Source organism: Dromiciops gliroides, chromosome 1 (assembly GCF_019393635.1).
Source record: "Dromiciops gliroides isolate mDroGli1 chromosome 1, mDroGli1.pri, whole genome shotgun sequence".
Lineage (NCBI taxonomy): Eukaryota > Metazoa > Chordata > Mammalia > Microbiotheria > Microbiotheriidae > Dromiciops > Dromiciops gliroides.
The window spans coordinates 763,594,154-763,614,589 of record NC_057861.1 but is presented as its reverse complement, the minus strand read 5'-3'; the positions used below and the strand labels follow the sequence as shown (position 1 = coordinate 763,614,589).

General features: G+C 46.4%; 1 protein-coding gene across 1 annotated transcript in view; it reads left to right on the top strand.

Moving 5' to 3' along the window:
* The first annotated feature begins 336 nt into the window (after window positions 1-336).
* Window positions 337-20,436, top strand: part of CALCR (calcitonin receptor) — a 117,909-nt gene continuing 97,809 nt past the window's right edge. Inside the window, exon 1 of the mRNA XM_043975804.1 lies at window positions 337-954. The gene's annotated coding sequence lies outside the window, so the exon portion shown is untranslated. The remainder of the gene's footprint in view (window positions 955-20,436) is intronic.

Sequence of the window (20,436 nt, the reverse complement as noted above, 5' to 3'; positions counted from 1 at the left end):
CCCCTCCCCCGCCCTGTACACACACAGACATACACATAGACACCCGCACACACGTAAGACACGCACTTTCCATCCTTCCCCACCAGCTTGTGTCCCTGGACCTGGGAGGGGAAGGGAAAAAAGAGGAGGGAGGAGGAGCAATCAGGCGGGGGAAGGGGGTTCTGAGGAGTGGAGCGGGTGGAGAAGGAAGAAGAGGAGGACTACAGGAGATGGGGGGAGGAGGAGGATTAAGAGGAGGAGGAAGGTGAGCTCCCGTTACCTGGAAGCTCCCAGGACCGCGCAGGCAGCCAGGGGGCTGAACCCTAGCCACAGTCCGCGCTAAGACTAGCGGGCTGGGGGCGGGGAAAGGCGCTGCCTTAACTCCCCGCCTCCCTCCAGGACTCAGCCTCGGGCTGTGCGGTCGAAGCCTCCGGTGCAGCTCTCCTCCTGCCCGGGCTGCCTGGGTGGCCGCCGTCCAGAGCTGCGGTGGCCCCCATTCCCCCCAGTGTGCGCTCTAAGGCTGCCGCCGGCGCTCCGTCCAGCGCACCGGGGGTGCTTCTGGCCTCGGACTGGGACCTGGACTTGACTCGGGGAGGCTAAAGCTCTGGCCAGTGGTTCTGCGCGCTGGCTGCGAGAAAGGAGACTGACGGACTGACAGACGTCCCCACAGGCAGACTGACGTCCGAGACCGCAGCCTCGCCGGAGGGGACGGCCCCCTGGCCCCAGCGTTCGCCCGCTCATACCGGGGAGTGAAGACGACGGCTGGAGGCTGCGCCTGACCTGCTCCAGTGAGGGCGGCGCTGCTCAGCCCCGAGCGCAAGGAGGGCCCACCTCGGTGGGGGTGACCTCCGGGGGTGGGGGGACTGAAGCTGAGGACTGAGCGAGGACCCCCCCCCCCAAGAGGAGAGAGGTCAGGGAGAAAGCGGCCAAGATCCGAGCTGGGCCCGGCAGAGGAGCGCAGGAACCGGCCACCAGGTAAGTGCCCATAAGTTTGGCCTCCTGCTTCCTGGGGGAGGGGGATGCGCCCCGAGGGAGGAGGGGTTGGGGAAGCTGAACCCCCTAGGTGGTCAGCCAGGAGGGAGAGGATGGAAGGAGCAGTGGGCGTTTGCGGAGATAACCAGACACCCACCTGCGCTTTGCGCCCGAGCCCCCCCCCCCCCCATAGCCTTGGTTGAGGTGGGGGGAGCTGGCAGGGAGGCAGAACCAAGAGGGTCTATACGTGCCATTCTAAGCTAGCCGAGCCCATCTCCGACGCGCCTGACTTGCTCAGTTCTGTCCCAGACCTGAGCCCCCTAATATCATAGAATGCCGCGGGATGGTGGGGCGGGTGGCGCAGGGGATGGGGCCGAGTATCTCGCAGCAGCGGCAGCTTGGTGGACGCCTGGGGTCCGCCGGCAGAGACAGTAACTGTGCGCGTGTATGTGTAGACATGGGTGTGCGCGGACACTGCTGGCTCTGGAGTGTGCCCAAACTGCTGTTCACCGGGCCCCGGACCGCCTGGCCCTGGAGGGGTTGGGAGGACCTGCAGCGGGCCAGGGCACCTTCAAGGATACTTAAAGGCCGCCACTGCCTACCGCCGGCCGAGGGAAGATGGATGCCCGCCGAGGCTTGGAGTGAGGCTGACTCAGTGTTCCCGGTCTGGTCGCAATCCTAGCGCAGCTGTTAGGGATATTCTCTTATTAAGATGGGCATTGGCGGTGGCTTCAGTCAGAACGCAGCTCTTGCAGTCAGATCTGGATTCAAATCTGGTCCAGGTACTTGGTGGCCGGGTGACGACTCTTCTCTGGGTGCCTCAGTTTACTCGGCTGTAAAGTAGGCAGAACGACAAAAGAGGAAACTCTTGGGCAGTGAGTGGGCAGCGCTGTCCCCGGGTCCCTCCTACCTGGAGCAGGAGGACCCTGGCTTGAGGCTAGGCCGACGCTGCTGCTGCTCGGCTAGCTCTCCTCTCCCCAGATGCTTCGTAGACCTCAAAATTAGTAGAAGTCTTTAACTTCAGAGAGATGGACAGAGCTCAGGCAGGGAGCCTTATTCTAGACGGATCCCAGAGAGAGAGACAAGCCGGCCACCCCGCTTCCTCCCTCCACCAGAGGCTGGCCTGGCCCGGGAGGTGGGGTAGGGGGCAACCAGCCAGCCATAATTAGAGTATGATGGTGCTGCTCAAGGCCCACTGGTCGTTCGCAGTCTCGCGGGTCAGAGTTGGCCCTCACTGGCCTGTCCAACGACAGTCCGGGGTGGGGGCTTAGTCCTTTTCCTGAAGGTTCTTGCCTATACTGGAGGGAGGGGATGGGAGGGGATGGAAAGGGATGGGGCCGAACTAGACGCGTCGGGAAAGGAGAGGATGAAATGGGATGGATTAGAACGGCTAAGATCTGGCCCAGAAGGATGATGTGGCTGTTGGCCTGGAGAGATTCAATCGGATATTGATAGCAAAAGAATCACCGCTGCTATGTGGGAAAGGATGAGAGAGAGTGGAGAAGGGAGAGAGTGGTAGAGGCAGGAAGAGAGAGAGAGGGAAGGGAGAGGGAAGGGAGAGGGACCCAAAAATAAAGACAGAGACAGAGAGATCCAACTGGTGGCCTCTAGAGAACGCAGAATGGGCTGTGTTGAAGATAGGACCCCATATCCCAGGGACCTCCCTGAGAGGTCTAGAGGGGCTCCGAGGGCTGTGCAGCAGGAGCTGACTGAGGACAGGTCCCCAGGTCCCCTCGGGACCGCTTGGGGAAATCACCAGGAGATCTGGGAAGGGAAGGAGCCCGCAGAGGTTGGCTCCAGGAGACCTGGAATCCAGCTGCCTGCCCCATTTTGCTAGTTAAGGGAGTCTAGAGAGTACTTGGGGAACAAGAGGACCCGAAATGGCTCTGCTCTTGCCCGATGCCCACAAACTTCCCAAATGGGCAGGCAGGGCTCTCCAGAGATCCGACTCAGGAAGGAGACTAGTGTTATAATATGCAAACGTTAGACTTACATAACTGCATTATGATACTGGACCAAGAGTATTAAACTTTCCAAATGTCCTCAGTGTCTGTACCAAAACACTAAACATTGCCTGCCCCCACCCCAGTAAGGGTTTTGGGGGTCTCATGGCTCGAAGCTGAAGCTCATTTTAAGAATGATTTCCTCCACATTAAAACAACTCTGAGGTATCACCTCACACCTATCAGAGTGGCAAATATAGCAAAAGCTGAAAATATTGGATGTTGGAGAGGATGTGGGAAAGCTGGGGCACTAATCCACTGTTGGTGGAGTTGTGAACTGATCCAACCATTCTGGAAAGTAATTTGGAACTATGCCCAAAGGGCTATAGAACTGAGCATACCCTTTGATCCAGCAATACTACTGCTAGGTAGTATAGGTGGTAGACATCCCCCCCAAAAAAGAAAAAGACCTATTTGTACAAAAATATTTATAGCAACTCTTTTTATGGTGACTAACAATTGGAAATCGAAGGAATGCCATCCATTGGGGAATGGCTAAATAAACTGTGGCATATGATGGTGATGAAATATTATTGTGCTATAAGAAATGACAAGCAGGATGACTTTAGAAAGGTCTGGAAAGACACGTATGAAATAATGTATGGTGAAGTGAACAGAACCAAGAGAAAGTTGTGGACAGAGACAGCAATATTGTTTGATGAAGAACTGTGAATGACTTAACTATTCTCAACAATACAATGATCTAAGACAATCCCAAAGGACTATGGATGAAACATGCGATTCACCTCCAAAGAAAGAACTGATGTTGACAGAACAGACTGAAGCATGCTATTTTTCATTTTCTTTCATTTTTTTCTTTTAATCAAGTTTTCTTGTACAAAATGACAAATATGGTAATGATTTACATAACATACATGTATAACCCATATCTGATTGCTTGTCGCCTCGGGTTGGGGGGAGGGGAGAGAGGGAAAGAGGGATAAAAATTGTAACCCAAAACTATAAATAAATATGTTTATTACCAAAAATAAAAAAGAATTATTTCCTCGAATGAGGAAATGTTCTTGTGGCTTCAGGAAGTGCTCCCAGAATGCCTGTTGGCCAAGGTAACCCCAACAGCCCCTCCTGCCCCCCATTTGCCACTTTGTTAGAAAGCTGGAAGGAAAGGAGACTCCTTACCCTCACAACTCCCCTGGCTGGCCCTGCAGATGAGCAGGAAATGGGCCAATGGAAGCAGCCTTCCTTTTTTCAGGATTTGTAGCCCCTGCCAAGGAGCCCAGAGAGCAGCCTAGCCAGCAGATGACACCAGCCCTGTCTTCCTTCAGCCCTAGCACATTCCTGCTATGAATAAAAGCCAGACGTTTTGCTGAGATCTGGCCTAGCCTGGTGAATGCTCCAGTCTGAAGAGCTACTAGGACGTTATCCACAGGCTCCTGGGTCAGGGAAGAGCTTGATTAAAAACCAAACCAGACTCCATCCATCTATCCATCTTTGTCACCCCCTTCCCTGCTTTCATCTACAGCCCTGCCTAAGAGGACAGTGAGACTTTCATCTTCTCTCCCTCTGTCTGTCTGGGGCCCAACAGGAGGAAAACGAAAATTTCCAAAATGGAGCCAGTGGCTTTGAAATGTCTTTGCCAAGTGGGGCTCAGGAAGTCCATCCTCAATTCTGCTCTGGAACCTCCCTCCCTTGTCCAAGACATCTGCTCATATCTTCCCATTGCCTGCCCTTTGAGGGGAAGCCCAACCAACCCTGGTCTTTATAAAAAAAAACAAGCTTTTATACTGGTCAGATGGAGATCAGTTTCTTTTTTTCTTTCTTTCTTTCTTTTTTGTGAGGTAATTGAAGTTAAGTGACTTGCCCAGGGTCACACAGCTAGTAAGTGTCAAGTGTCTGAGGCCGGATTTGAACTCAGGTCCTCCTGAATCCAGGGCCGGTGTTCTATCCACTGTGCCACCTAGCTGCCCCCGGAGATCAGTTTCTAAAATTGTTTCATGTGACCTTGGGTGGTGAAATGGAGCTAAAATCAGGCACAGGCCGTGGTCATAGCAGTTGGTGTCAGAACCAAGAGTGGGCTGGGGCAGACCTCCATTTTCTTGGGGCTTTGCAAGGGTAGAGGTCTCTGGCCTCCAAGATTTCATCTCAAGATTGAGTGGTATAGAAGGAAGACTGTGCAAGTCTTGCTCCTTACAATAATTATTCCATTTGGTCCTCACAACACCCTGGGAGGCAGATACTATCATTATACTCATCTTATAGATGAGGAAACTGAGGCAAACAGAGGTTAAGTGACTCACCCAGGCCCATGTAGCTAATAAGTGTCTCAAGTGGGATTTGAAGTCAGGTCTTTATGATTCCATACCCAACATTCCATCTGCTGTACCACCAGCTGCCCCAAAGAGATGATTTCCCATGTAGCCTTGTATGGACCATCAGTCTTTGAAAACAAAGACCATATTTCTGCATTTCTTTGTGTCGTCAGCACTTAGCAGGTGCCTGGCACATGGTGAGTAAGCATTTAATCATGCTTGTTGACTGACCGTTAGTGCCCATAAGCAGTCTGGACCAAGACTTAAAATACAATGATAGCAAGGTACCCATGGAGGGAAGATACGTGGTGAAAGCTGCTCACTCATCTTAGATGGTTCTAGAGGACCTCAAAGTTCCTTTGCTCCTGCAGAGTACTCACCAAGTCCCATAGACACTTTACTGGGCAGAGATGGGAAGACAGGCAGATAAGTGGTGCCACAGAGCACTGAGCCTGGAGTCAGGAAGACCTGAGTTCAAAAATCCAGCCTCAGATATTTATTAGATGTGTGACCCTGAACAAGTCATTGCACCTCTGTCTACCTCGGTTTCCTAATCTGTAAAATGGGGGTAATGATAACACCTACCCCCCAGGGTGGTTGTGAGGAACGATGAGATAATGATTGTAAAGGGATTAGCACAGTACTACTATACGAACTGCTGAACAAATGTTAGCTATTATCATTACATTGCCAGAGATAAATGATACAAAAATCACCTAGGAAGAAACTGAGGACTTCTGAAGCAACACTGCCGTCCATTGAGAACAAGGGCTTTAGAAGAGAAAGACAAATGTGGCAAAGCGAACAGGTAGTCAAGAAGCTAAGAAGTATATGTGAGTGGCATTTGGATAAACAGGAATGAATGCCTCCTGGCACTTGAGTTGGGGAGGGGGAGGAAGGAAAGGAAGAGGAAAGTGGGTGGCTCCCTCACTAAGGATGATCAGAATGTATGTGTCAATGTCCTTCGAATCTCATCCAAAGCACCTTAAACCGGAAAGGACAAGGGTAGGAAGAAAACTGCCCATGTCCGCACCAAGCTCAACACATACTGAAACTCATGGACAACAAAGAAAAAAGAATAACAGAGCAGAGGCCTGGAGGTTCAGGACAGATAGATCCTCACCAAGGAGCCTCAGAAAATGAAAAACAAATGCAAAATGTGTGGGTGGCAAGAACCCTAAAGAAGAGACCAGAACACAAGGGAGGCGAGGTTGACTTCAGAAGTATGAATAGGACTAGACCACAGTGAGGCAAGGGTCCACATTTGTCGAAAGGACAAGGGATGATAAAGAGGATGGGGAAATGGAGTGTCATCGTACCATGAGAAAACACGCTTGTGTGAGAAAATTTAGGAACTAGAGGGAAAATAATTGGGTGAAGGTTAATAGAGTAAAATCCAGAAACAATCCTGTCTGCAGACACTAAGAACCAGTTTGACAGAAAAATGGAAATCCATGAGGACTTTGGGAAACATCACAAACCTGGCATTGGCATGATGTGTTAGTGATGCAGGACTTCGATTATCCAGACAGCTGCCGGGGCTCTCCCTCTGCCAAATGCAGAGCAGCTAATAACTTCTTGACTGCCTTAAGGATAATTTCATTCTTCCATAAGTGGGATAAAGGAAAGGGGGAAATTTTATTCTGCATTGGAGTCTCACCAACTGAATTTGTCTTACTTGACAATGAATATTTCTTACAAGAGTTTGTCTTTCTTTTTTTTTAATGGGGGAAAGGAGGAGAGGGAAAAAGCCTTGTTAACTGGGGAAAACATTCTCACCAAGAAGGCAGAAGTAGTTGCTGGAGCATAAATGACGAAAACCTTCGAGGTAAAGGATCGCTCTACCCTAGAAATTGTGCGGGGGCAGCTAGATGGAGCAGTGGATAGAGCACTGGCCCTGGAGTCAGCAGTACCTGAGTTCAAATCTGACTTCAGACACTTAACACTTACTAGCTGTGTGACCCTGGGCAAGTCACTTAGCCCCAATTGCCTCACTGAAAAAAAAAAAAAAGAAAAGAAAAAAAAAAGAAATTGTGCTAAAGAAAGCTTAGGTCAGTAGATTTCAAATGGTTTAGAGAAAGGATACACAAGATCCCATTGCATAAAGTTCTAGACCCATAGTCAGATAGAGAGATAGAAAGCTCTCCCATACTTAACTTTTCAGGCAGAAAAAAAAAAAAGAGAAACAATTCAATTGAGGAGGAAGAGGGAGCATTGTCTGAAGATAGTCATGAGGATACACGGGGAATTCATCCCCCAACTTCAATTTTAAAAGACACATGAGGATAAAAAGGCACCCAGGCAGGGATCCAAGAACAGGGATCAGAGAGGCCAACCTGTGGGCTGGTCTGTGAGAAAAGCATCAGGTGTGCGAAACAAAGCTCAGAGGAGCTGAGGCAGGTGAGGAGAATTCCAGACCGGTAAGCAAGTATCCTAGTTGTCTTGGGTTTGTCTAAAAGGCTTTTAATCTTCTCTGCCCAACACTTCCCCTTACTTCACTATCCTATTAACAGAGCCAGTTCATTAAGAGCCAGTTGTTAGAATTATTAGTTCAAGTGTGTTCACCTCGAAACTGGCAGTCTACAATTCAGGGCTTGATTGTTGTGTTGATTGTGTATACCTAAGAATGTGACGGGGGAAATGTTAATAATGCAGATTATACTTAAAAGTGTGTCCTAGGGCAGCTAGATGGCACAGTGGATAGAGCACTGGCTCTGGAGTCAGGAGGACCTGAGTTCAAATGCGGCCTCAGACACTTAACACTTACTAGCTGTGTGACCCTGGGCAAGTCACTTAACCCCAATTGCCTCACTAAAAAAAACAAAAAACAAAAAACAAGTGTGTCCTGGGTGCATCTCCCCACACACACATACACACGTCTGGAAAGCCAGTTGTTAAATATTGAGTCGCATGCCTGCAACCAATCATTTCTCACCTACCCCTTCCGTATTTCAACCTCCCTCATGACAAAAGAGAATAATGTAGCCAAAGCATTCAATGCCAAGTATCCAGTAATTTCTCCTAAGCATTCCCCACCTCTTTGCTCTGATTGGGGAGATACAAGTCTTTGTTTCTTTTCTGGGACCTTCTTTGGTTTGTTTTTTGTTATTCATAGTTCAATTTCCCTTTTAACATCTCTTCATCCCCTTGTTGCCATTTTGTATTTTGTTCCCCTTGTCTTTTTTTATAATTTCATTCGGTCACTGCTTTTTTTTTCTCTAAATTCCTCCCATTTGTCCTATCTTAATGTACAATCTTCCATTACATTCATATAACAGTTTTCCAGCCATTCCCCAATTAATAGGAACCTCCTTTGCCTCCAATTCTTTGCTATCACAAAAAGGGCTTGAATGAAGATCCTAATATATCTATGGGGCCTTTATTTGTCTTGGACTTCCTTAAGGTTAGAATGTTTTATTAAAGGATTGAACATTTAAAGAGGGAATTTGGGCCATCAGCAATCCGGGTTAGCAAATAGTAGATATTAGGGAAACACTTTCAGGGAAATTATTGTTTTAGGGTATGGATTTTGGAGAAATTTTGGCAAAGTCTTGCACATCATTCTTATGAAAAGGAGAGAATCACACAGTGGATAAAGCACTGGCCCTGGATTCAGGAAAACCTGAGTTCAAATCCAGCCTCAGACACTTGACACTTACTAGCTGTGTGACCCTGGGCAAGTCACTTAACCTTCCTTGTCCCACAAAAAAAAGAAAAGAAAAGAAAAGAAAAGAAAAGGAGAGAAGCATGCTAAATGATAACATGGAGCACAGGGGGAGGGGGAGGGGAGGAGGAGAAGTAATTGAATACACAGGGTACAGTCATCAGTGGTTCAGTGTCAACCTGACTGGAGGTCTGCTGTGGAGTGTCCCATGTCTTGCTCTCTGTTTGGTCCTATACTATGTAATAGTTCTATTAATGACTTAGGCAACATGCTCACAGACCTGCAGCTGATACAAAGCTTGGAGGGGTCACTAAGATGGTGGATGACAGTGTAAGAATTCAAAAAGATCCTAACAGGCTAAAGGGTTGGGCTGTGTCTAATAAGAGGATACACAGAAGAGAGAAGAATCTTGTGCTGCTACATCACAAATGGGGGATGGGGGAGGCATGGCTAGACAATGCTCTGTATCTGAAGGTTTGCATGGACTTCCAGCTCAGGATGAGTCACTGGAAGAGCTGAGTAGTTTGCCACCTTTAAATATGTCTAGAAAAGGCAGCTATACGGGAGTTACTTTGTTGTTGTTGTTTGTAAATATATTTTTATTTCATTAAATAGTTACCAATTACTTTTTTTAATTTTGACATTCTTTTTTTTTTTAATTTTGAGTTACAAATTCTCTCCCTCCCTCCTGGCCTTCCCCCATCCCTTGAGAAGACAGGAAATATGTCAGTTCTCTATATGAAGTCTTACAAAACATGGGTTGCTTGTTTTTTAGAAGTTCATATGAATTTGCTTGTGAATCCATCTGGGTCAGTCACCCTACAAGAGAGCTCTTTAATGGTTTATGTGATCTCTTCTTGGGAGATGGGTCTTTCTACCTGTTCAAATTATCATTTTGTTGTTTTTTAATTTCATACTTTTGTAAATAATTATCTATTTCTTCTGAATTCTCAGATTTATTGTCAGAGCTATGAGACACAATCTCTGATAATTTTCTTGGTTTCTTTTCTCCTTTATTACCTCTCCTTTCTCATTTCTAATTTGGGTGGTTTAGATTTGCTCCCTTATTTAAAAATTGGATTCACTCATTGTTCATCAGTTTTGTTCATCTTGTCAAAACCAGCTGTTAGATTTCCTTCTCCAATCAGCCATTTTCCAATTTCCATTTGTATTGATCTCTGCTTTGATCCTAGTCATTTTGCTTCTGCTTTCAGTGGATTTGTTCTATTTCTAAGGGGTTTTTTTGGGGGTGGGTAGATATTTAGTTCATTCTTTTTTCTCTTTCTTATAAAAATTGGCACTATTTCACTCTAGAAAATTCCCTCTCACTACTGTGTTTAGTGTATCTCATAGATTTGGGGGAAATGGGTAGTATTATGTTTTCAATATTTTTTATTTGTTTTATTTTTTTTTTTGCGGGGCAATGGGGGTTAAGTGACTTGCCCAGGGTCACACAGCTAGTGTCAAGTGTCTGAGGCCGGATTGGAACTCAGGTCCTCCTGAATCCAGGGCCGGTGCTCTATCCACTGTGCTATCTAGCTGCCCCCTAATATTTTTTATTTTTTAAAAATCTGATCTTGGGGGCAGCTAGGTGGTACAGTGGATAGAGCACCGGCCCTGGATTCAGGAGGACCTGAGTTCAAATCCAGCCTCAGACCCTTGACACTTACTAGCTGTGTGACCCTAGGCAAGTCACTTAACCCCAATTGCCTCACCAGTAAATAAATGAATGAATGAATAAATAAATATATAGATAAATAAATGGATAGATAGAGATAGATGATAGATAGATAGATAGATGATAGATAGATAGATAGATAGATAGATAGATAGATAGATAGATAGATAGATAGATAGATAGATAGATAGATATCTGATCTTGCCAGTGTTGGCTGGCAGATAGAATGCAGGAAGACCCGGGTATGGATCCCATCTCTGCCACATGCTGGCTTAGGCGACCATAGACAAGTCACAGGATCTCTCTGACCATTAGAAGTTTTCTGTGTTTGTACAATGTTAATCCTATACCTATACCATAGGACAGCTGCAAACAAGATCCCATCTGTAAAACACCAGGAACAAAGTGTTCACATCAGATAATGATGTTATTATCACTCTTATTAGAATTCTTCTTTTGTCCATTCTTTACCAAAAAACATGTTAGTACCCACCAAGTAGACATTGATATGTTGAGACAGCCAACTTTATTGATTAATCATTCATAACTCTCTGCTTTGCCCAAATCCCCTCAGGAATCCATTATACTACCAGTTTGGATGTAAGCACTGATCTTCAGGAACTCACAGTCAAATGGGAGAGACAACAAATATTTGGGGTATAAAAATGACTATTCTTCACTTTTTCTATTGCGTTTTCTCCATATGTCAGTAAGGTGGTAACATTTATTAGGCACCTACTATGTGCAGGACACTGTGCTAGGTATACACAAAGAGGCAAAAATCAGCCCCTGCTCTCAAAGAGCTAATGGGGGAGACAACATGCAAACAAATAGATACAAGCCAAGTTATGTACAGAATAAATAGGAAATAATTAACAGAGGGAAAGTACCGGAATAAAGAAGGATTGGCGAAGGCTTCCTGTAGAAAGCAGGATTTTAGCTGGGACTCGAAGGAAGCCAGAGGGGTCAGCACTTGGAGCAGGAGAGCATTCCAGGCATGGGGAATGACCAGAGAGAATGCCCAGAGCCAAAAGATGGAGTCTTGTTTGTGGAACAGCCAGGAGGCCAGGGGTTAATCAGAGAGAACTCGTCAGGAGTAAGGTGTAGGGAGACTGGGGAGGGGGGGGGGCTAGTTATGAAGAGCTTTGACTGGGGGGGGGGGCTAGTTACGAAGAGCTTTGAATGCCAAACAAAGGATTTTGTATTTGCTCCTCAATGATAGGGAGCCACTGGAGTTTATTGAGTAGGTAGCCTATGCTTTAGGAAAATCACTTTGGTGGCTAAATAAAAGGATGGACAGGAGTAGAGAAGGGGAAAGGAAGGGAATAAGCATTTGATTTATGTATAACACCTACTATGTGCCAGGCATTGTGCTAAGAACTTTACAAATATTCTCTTATTCAATCCTCACAACAACCCTGTGATGTAGGTGCTATTAATATTCCTGTTTATAGTTGAGGAAACTGAGGCAAACAGAGGTTAAGTGACTTGCCCAGGATCACACAGTTAGTAGGTGTCTGAGGTCCAATTTGAACTCAGGTCTTCTGACTCTAAGCCCAGCACTCTGTCTACTGTGACACAAACTGGGGAGAGATTTCAGGCAGCAGATGCACCAACACCTATTGGAATGGTCCAGGTAGGAAGTGAAGAGGAACTGCCCTGGGGTGGGGGTGGGGGGTAGTTAAGAATTTATTACATGTGGTTCAATTTAAAGTTTATTCATGTCTGTAATCCCTTTGTTTTGGATATTCCAATTCTCTGAACAAAGTATTTAATGTCCTACTTTCCACTTTCTAATCTGAGGCTATTTCTATTTTTGCAAGCCTGAAGTTTTCCTAATACATGTTTGTTGATTGACTAGTTGATGGATTTTATCGCAGGATTGTTTGGCATGCCTAAAACCATACCTGGCACACTCTCCTCACTTCCATGTCTTGGAATCCCTGCTTCCCTCATGACTCAGTTCAAGCACCACTTTCTGTGAGGAACCTTTCCTGTTTGCCCCTCTCCCTGGGCTAAAGTCAACTTGTCATTATTTTGTATGTAACCCATGTGAACACACACTTGTACATATTCCCCACTAGAAGGCAAGGTCCTTGAGGGCGTGGATTGTTTTCACTTCTGCCTTTCATTCCACACTGCTTGACATACAGTAGGTGCTTAATAACTGCTTCTCAATCGATGTACTTATTGATAACCTCCCCTTGTTTGTCTCCTTTAATATTCCCGTGAGGGCCACACTAGCTTTTTGTGATTTGGGAAAGCATAATGAATCTTAGAGCACTATCTCATTTTGAATCAACTTAAATCTTTAAGTTAAATGTGTTTGCTGCAAACCACAACAAGCAAGCAAACTAACATATTGTTGCATTCTGTTTTTAAAGTCTATTCTGCTTAAAGTCTCTTCACTTTTGGAAAATTTAATCCATTTACATTTAGGGTTACAGTTACATATGTGGGTTTTCCTTTAATCCATTCTACCAGAAAGGAATGCTTTCCTATCTTTTTTCTTTATGTTGTTAAACTAACCCTAACAAAACCAGGCTTTCCTAAATTCCTTTATTTTATATCATTAAATACACAAGTTTTGTTTTTATTTATCTTGATCTCTTCAAAGATGGATGGAATCTATCCTTATCTTTATCTCCCTCCCCCCCCCCCACCTTTTTTTAAATTTGAAGCACCACTTTGAAATAGTGATTCAGCCAATACAATACTCTGGAAGTTCTCACATTTTGTTAGCAATTGCTTTATCTTGATTCGAGAAGTATGGCTTATTTAAATAATTTCTTTTTTAGCCTAGAAGTTTGGATGATTTTCAAAGACTTCCTTGAAATGTATGTACCTTTGAGCATGTTCAAAAGTTGGAGTGTTTCCCAAATGTTCTTGCCTACATTTGGAACACCAAAGTTTATTTGTTTTCAAACTTTGTGGCCCATAAACACTTTTTTTTTTGGTGAAGCAATTGGGGTTAAGTGACTTGCTCAGGGTCACACAGCTAGTAAGTGTTAAGTGTCTGAGGCCAGATTTGAACTCAGGTCCTCCTGACTCCAGGGCCAGTGCTCTATCCACTGTGACACCTAGCTGCCCCCCCATGAACAATTTTTAATTGTGTACATGTCACATGCCAGTGTTTCCAGTTGTACCTTTTGTTCCTTTAGAAGTCCCTGATGATGCTGACTTTTTCTTCCCATACTATTTTTACATTGGGGGAGTATTTTTTTTTTTCCATTTCACGATAATGTTGGAATTTAAATGTAACATATCTTGGAGATTTGAATCTTGGTTACTTCCTTGCCATGATCCTGGAGATTCTTTTTATGTGTGTGTTGTCATTTTTACTCTAATTATATGTCTTATCAGATATCCTGGACTATAGTGTTTTTCTTTTATTTATTTATTTTAAATAATAAACATTTTTATTTATAATTTTGAGTTCCAATTTTTATCTCTTCTTCCCCCACTTCCCTTCCCCCCTACCAGGTGATAAGCAATCAGATATGGGTTATACATGTGAGATTATGTAAAACATTACCTTATTAGTCATTTTGCAGAAAAAAAAAACTTAAAGAAAAAAAAGAAAAATATCATGATTCAGCCTGTGTTCCATCACTATCAGTTCTTTCTTTAGAGGTGGATAGTATGCTTCATCACTCATCCTTTGGGATTGTCTTGGGTCATTGTACTGTTGAGAATGGTTGTCTTTCACAGTTCTTTATCAGACAATATTGCCGTTTCTGTGCACAATGTTCTCCTGGTTCTGCTCACTTCATGATACATCATACAAGTATCTCCAGACCTTTCTGAAATCATCCTGCTTGTCATTTCTCAGAGCACAATAATATTCCATCAGCATCATATACCACAGCTTGTTTAGCCATTCCCCAATGGATGGGCTTTCCTTTGATTTCCAATTCTTAGCCACCACAAAAAAAGTTGCTAGAAATACTTTTGTATAAATGTGTCTTTTTCTCTTTTGGGGGATGTCTTTGGGATAGAAACCTAGCAGTGGCATTGCTGGATCAAAGGGGATGCACAGTTCTGTAGCCCTTTGGGCATAGTCCTGGACTATAGTTTTGTGGTTCATTTATTTTACTAAATATTTAGGGAGATTCAGTGATTGTAATATTCATGCATGTTTACCCATTATCCCATTCTGGTACTTGAATCTACACAGCTGTTGATTCCTCAGAAAACCCCATAGTTTTCATGAAAATGTTTTTTCTCTAGTTATCAGTCTGTCAGCTAGCATTTATTAAGTGCCTCCTATGTTCCAGGGACTATGCTAAGCACCAGAATTAGTTGGTCTATTTTGTCTGAAATTCTCTTAACTTCTGTTGGTGGGTTCTATTGATTTGCTCAGATTCTCTGGAATTTTCTCCATCTTGGTCATTGTGAATAAATTAATAACTTGCTCCCAACACATTAAAAAATCTTTTGAATCTGGCTGCACTTTTATGATTTCTTTTTAACTTTCTACCAATTCTTCTTTTATTAAGTCTTGTAATTTCCTTACCAAATAAAATGAGATATTTGCAAAGTGCTTTGGGAGCTTTAAAACTCAATATAAGTGTGACTGATTATCATTATTATTGTCATTATCAATACCACCATCATTCCTAATTTTTAAATGGCTTAACTTTCATTAGGAGATGAGCTGGACCAATGAATTCATTGACAGATGGAACTCCCAAGTGGTCAGTTTCCCTCCACCCATGCAGGTTAGGAAGCTGGCTAGGGTGAGCACCGAGGTTACTCGCCCAGGGTTACCTGGCCAGTACATGTCTGAGTCTGGATTTAAACTCATCTACTCCTGGACTAGTGGCTAGCTTTTTAGCCACTCAGCTGCACCACCTGCTTGATTCCTCTCACTCACCCATCAGAGACTGTGTCTTCTGAAATCTTCGTGTTTCTGCTATTTGGATTGGTACATAATGTGTTTGATTTCAGAGCTCTTAGGCTCCTTTATTTTCTTTTTTGTTTGTTTTTTATCATCTATGTTGACACTTTTTTTTTCTTCTTTCTCATGGGTTTCTTGAGAGGTAAGTCAGAAGCCTGGTTCCCTTCCACCCTTTCATGATGGCATCTTAACTAGAAAGTCTGTCCCCCATCCCATGCTGTTAGATCCTCACCTGTGCCTCCTTTGTAGGTGCAGCTTAGCCTCTCCCTTCCCCACCTGAACCCAGGTCCTTCCACTCTCCTAAGGGCTCAGACCCAACCAAAGGGAAATTTGACCAGCTTGAAGATTGGCCATGTTTTCTTTCACCCTGACTGGGACCAGAGTTGGCTCATCAGAGGCCAGCCAGTCCCGGCCCTCTCTTTTCTCCCTCCTGATTCCTGTTGGAGGCCAGGTAATTCCTTAAAGCCTCCAGGTTGTTTTCCATATACAAGTGACTGTCAAAGAGAGGGTGGAACGTGCAGCGGGTCAGATGCAGAACAGCCTTGCCCCTGTTCTCTATACCTACCACTAAATGCAGAGTAAGTCAGTTGTTCCCAGGACCACCCCTCCCCCCATATGGCAGGAGCTTACCATGCACTCCACAGCTTCCTGAGCTCCTGGTCCAGAGTCCAGGTGATAGACACCTGTAAACAGCCCTGTCTGAAGGAGCCTGATGCCCTTACATACAGTGTTCCCAATGAGCCCTAGGATCTTCACACCTCTCAGGGGCTGCCTCACCTGCTGAGATGATGGTGTCCTTTACTAGAGAGCAAGGGCTGGTGCCAGGAGCCAGACCCCAGCCTAAGAAGCGGGCTCTAAGTCAGTCAGGAAGCATTTATTAAGCATTGACTTTGCACTAGGCACTGGGCTTGGCTCTGGAAAGGCAAAGACAAAAATGAAATGTCCCTGTCCTCTGGGAGCTTACCAGGGGAGACTTCATGTCCATCATTGAGGATCTCAAAACCATCACAAGGTCGTTGGCTGGGGGCAGGAGCAGCTGGGGAAATGGGAGAAGGTGGCTTGTGTGCAGAGGCTTGAAGGCACAGTATGTTCTAAGCCAGCTCCACAACCACCACCCTCAGGGTGCATAAAAGTGGGAGAGAAGGAAGTGCACCTGTCTGGATGGTGCCGGTTATCTCCTTTCCCACTTGACCCCAAATAGCCTTCTGCCAACCAGAGCCCTGAGCAGACCTTTTAATGAAAGGCGGAATTGAATCTGCTCTCACCCACACTTGGAAAACCGACTCCATCTCCCCCGAGCCCAGAAGCAGCAACACATCTCCCTGTCCTGTAACAGGCCAGAGAAATGAGTCTCTTGGTGCGGATGGAGAAAGACTCCCCTCTATTTGGCAGCAGTGCCAGGGCCTGCCATGATCACTGGGGCAGCAGAGACTGAAGAGGCAAGTTGGTGAATCATTTAAATTTCACAGCGTCTCAGAGCTGGAAGGGGCTATCTCATGTCCATCGAGACCTCAATAATAATCTCCCCTGGAGCATCCCAGAGAAGCCCTCCAGGGAGGGGACCCTGCCCCCTCCGAAGCATCACCCATTTGTGATGTGCCTCCCCCTCATTGCTGCTGGTTCTGGGGCCACAGAATGAGTCTGATCGTCTTCTCTTCAATTTTTTGGAGCCCCTCCCCACCAAGTCTTCTCTTTCCCACTTTGCCTAATCCACATGTGGCAGGGACTCCAGCCTGGGCACATTCCTCTAGCTTATTAGCAGCCTTCCTAAAGCACAGGGCCCCAGCCTGAGTAGGGCCCTGCAAAGAGGCTGTGCCCCAGCAGCTCAGCCTTCCATGTAGCCCAGGGTCACAACAGCTTTCTTGGCTTCTGGGCCAATCCTCAATTGGAGGATGAGGAAGAACAAATCCGGCCAAGACACCTGACCCCGTGTGATTAGTTTGGAAGTCACTAAAGGAAATGTCTTTTCTCGGGAGTCCAGAATTGAGGCTCATGTGCTGCAAGATGAAAACAGGCCATTGAGGGCACTAGAGCACACAAGGACACCCTGGGAGGCTGCTCTGCCCCTTTCCCCAGGATCTGGCTGCTGGCCAGCGGAGGGCAGGCTCCACCAGAGACTGTCCTTCCACGTGCCCTTGGGGTACAGCCTGCAATTGGACTGGAGATGCCCTCCTTCGGGAGAACGTCTCCCTGTCGGCTCATCAGGAAGCTGTTGCTTGTGCCTTCATCCCACCATCTGGCACTCCAGCCTGTGCACCTCCTCTCTAGCTGAGGCACCCCAAGGGCCTGCCACGCCTGGCCTACGAAGGAAGGCCTGACCCTTTCATTCTGGCCTCTCAGGGAGCTCAGATCCCACCTCCTTAGCCTCTGGTGTTTGTCGGGCAAGCCCATCTTCCATGCCCCCCATTCCTTTCCCCCCATGCGTGGGACTTGTTTCCTGGAGGTAGCAAAGGGCCCCAGTCCCTGCCCTCAGGGGTCTTACAATCAAATTGAGGGCAAAGCCTTTACACAAACAGTTGTGAGGCCTGAGAGCCTTGACAGAGTGGGAGGTGGTCATCATTTCTGGTGGGAGGCATTCACAGTGGTAGTGGCTCCAGGGCCAGGGCAGGAAGAGAAAGGGCAGAAACAGGGTTGGGCAGGGGGACATCTGGGAACAGATGGTGGACCCTGGTGCTGAAATCAGAGAGTATGAAACAAAGCAATTGGGGGGGGGGGCCTGTCCCTGTCTTTGTGGAAAGGTCACCTCTGACTGACTCGGGTCACCCGCTGGGCTGTCAGGTTTATTCTGGAGGCTGGGCCTCTGAACAAATGCCACCCTTCCTCTTCTCTCTGCTACAGGGGCATCATCTCTTTCAAAGAGTTGTCCTTGTCTTTGCAGATGCCCTAAGGAAACTGAGGGCTCAGGGGCACCTGCAAAGCTGCTCTGAATCGAGTTCCAGGCTACACAGGCTGCATGCCCACCCCCAAGTGAGGTCACCTCTGATTACTGACCATGGTCACCAGGCCTCAGAATAGTTGTCCCTTGGCCTTGAGCCAGTGATCTGGAGGAGGGAGCAGGGGAGGGGGGAGCCCAAAAATGTCTCCACTGCCCCCACCCTTGCCCCACCCACAGACACTGTATGGAAGCTTGGTGGTTGGGTACCTTCCTGTGACCTGGACAAGCTATCCAACACTCCCCCAAGAGCTTGTCCTTGCCCAGATCGAAGGGAATGAGCCAGAAAGTTGTCTAGATCAGAGACCCTAATTCTGAGAGTTCCCAAATGTCTGCACCATGTTTGTGTTTGGGCTGGAGCTTTCTGAATGAACAGCAATGACCACAGATGGACTTGGGGCTTGGGGGAGCTGTATGGACAACCAGAAATGTAAGGGAACCCTGCTCCCAGAACCTGCCTTGGCAGCTGCTTGTGAAACACCAAGGAGCCCTTTGATCCAGGGTCCACAGCCACCAGGCAAGCTCTGTCACGTGGAGATGCACACTGTGATGAAATAATGGGATTTCGAAGATACTCAAAGACCCACCTGGAGATTAATCTAGACTGATTGAATCAAGTGAGAGTGATTGACTGCTGATTAGCCTACTTCAAGTTAACTGGACTGTAATCACACCTGGCTAGCCCTTAAGAAGGTATTGTTATTGGGGCAGCTAGGTGGCGCAGTGGATAGAGCACCGGCCCTGGAGTCAGGAGTACCTGAGTTCAAATCTGGCCTCAGACATTTGACACTTACTAGCTGTGTGACCCTGGGCAAGTCACTTAACCCCAATTGCCTCACTAAAATAAAAAAAAATTTTTTTAAAAAGAAGGTATTGTTCTCAAGAAGCTAGACTGTGAACTCAACTTGAGAACACCTTCAAAACTAATGGATTTAGATGATGCCAACCAATCAGCTTGAAGCAGTGTGTAAGGACCGCCGCTGTTCCAGACCTATAAAAAGCTTCCACAGTCAGCTTTTGAGGGAGTTCCTGATTAAAGCAGGCTCGTGGAGGAGGACTTGAGGAAGAACCCAACCAGGCTGGAACTCTACCAGGCTGGAACTCTAGGCTAGATAGGCCTTTTCTTAACTTTCTGAACTCCATGTGAATACCTGTATGCTTTAATAAATGTTTAATGCCCAAAGACTGGTGCTGAAGCTTCTAATTTAAGGCGATCACACAATATAGATTTTAAACATCACAGTTAGTCAATCACTCTCACTTGATTCAATCAGTCTAGATTAATCTCCAGGTGGGTCTTTGAGTATCTGCGAAATCCCATTATTTCATCACACAAGGTTCTCAGATGACAAGGCGAGAAGTGGTGATCCCTGGCAAGCACAAGAATTGAATCTCCCCTCTCCTTGGGCAGGATTCCCAGGCTGGTGGAGCAAAAGCACATCCCTAGTCTGCAGGGAGACACTCGGTCAAGTCACTCACAACATCCCTGTGACCAAGATAGGTTCGTGCTGGAACCACAGTCAGCTGATTGACTCCAAACTCATCCAAAGGTGGGACCATCAGCATGCTGAATAAAGGGTAACTGTCCACTAGCAGAAAAGACCCCCATCCACGCTATGCAGCTAGCCTGTAGGCACCACCTGCCAGGGGCGATGGTGCCCCATGCTCAGTGCTTGAGGTATGGAGACAAAACTGTTCCCACTTCTGGGGAATGCAGGTTCTGCTACCTCTGGGGAAATACCACAGGGCTCTGCAGTGGGGCTGGTTCTGTCCAACAGTTTTAGCAATGGCCAAGATGGAGGAAGTCATCCTCATGGTGTAGTGAAGTTGGGAGGAACAGTTGAGAAGTGGGCTTAGGTTTGTTCTGCTTGGCTCCAGGCAGATGGAAGCACCCTGTTTGGGAGACTTTCTGCTCAATACGAGAGAAGACTTCCAGACTGTTAGAGCTATTCAACATGGCAGTGGCTAACTTGAAAAGTAATGAGCCTCCTATCTCTGGGTGTCTTAAAGCCAAGGCTGGACACTCATTTGTATGTAT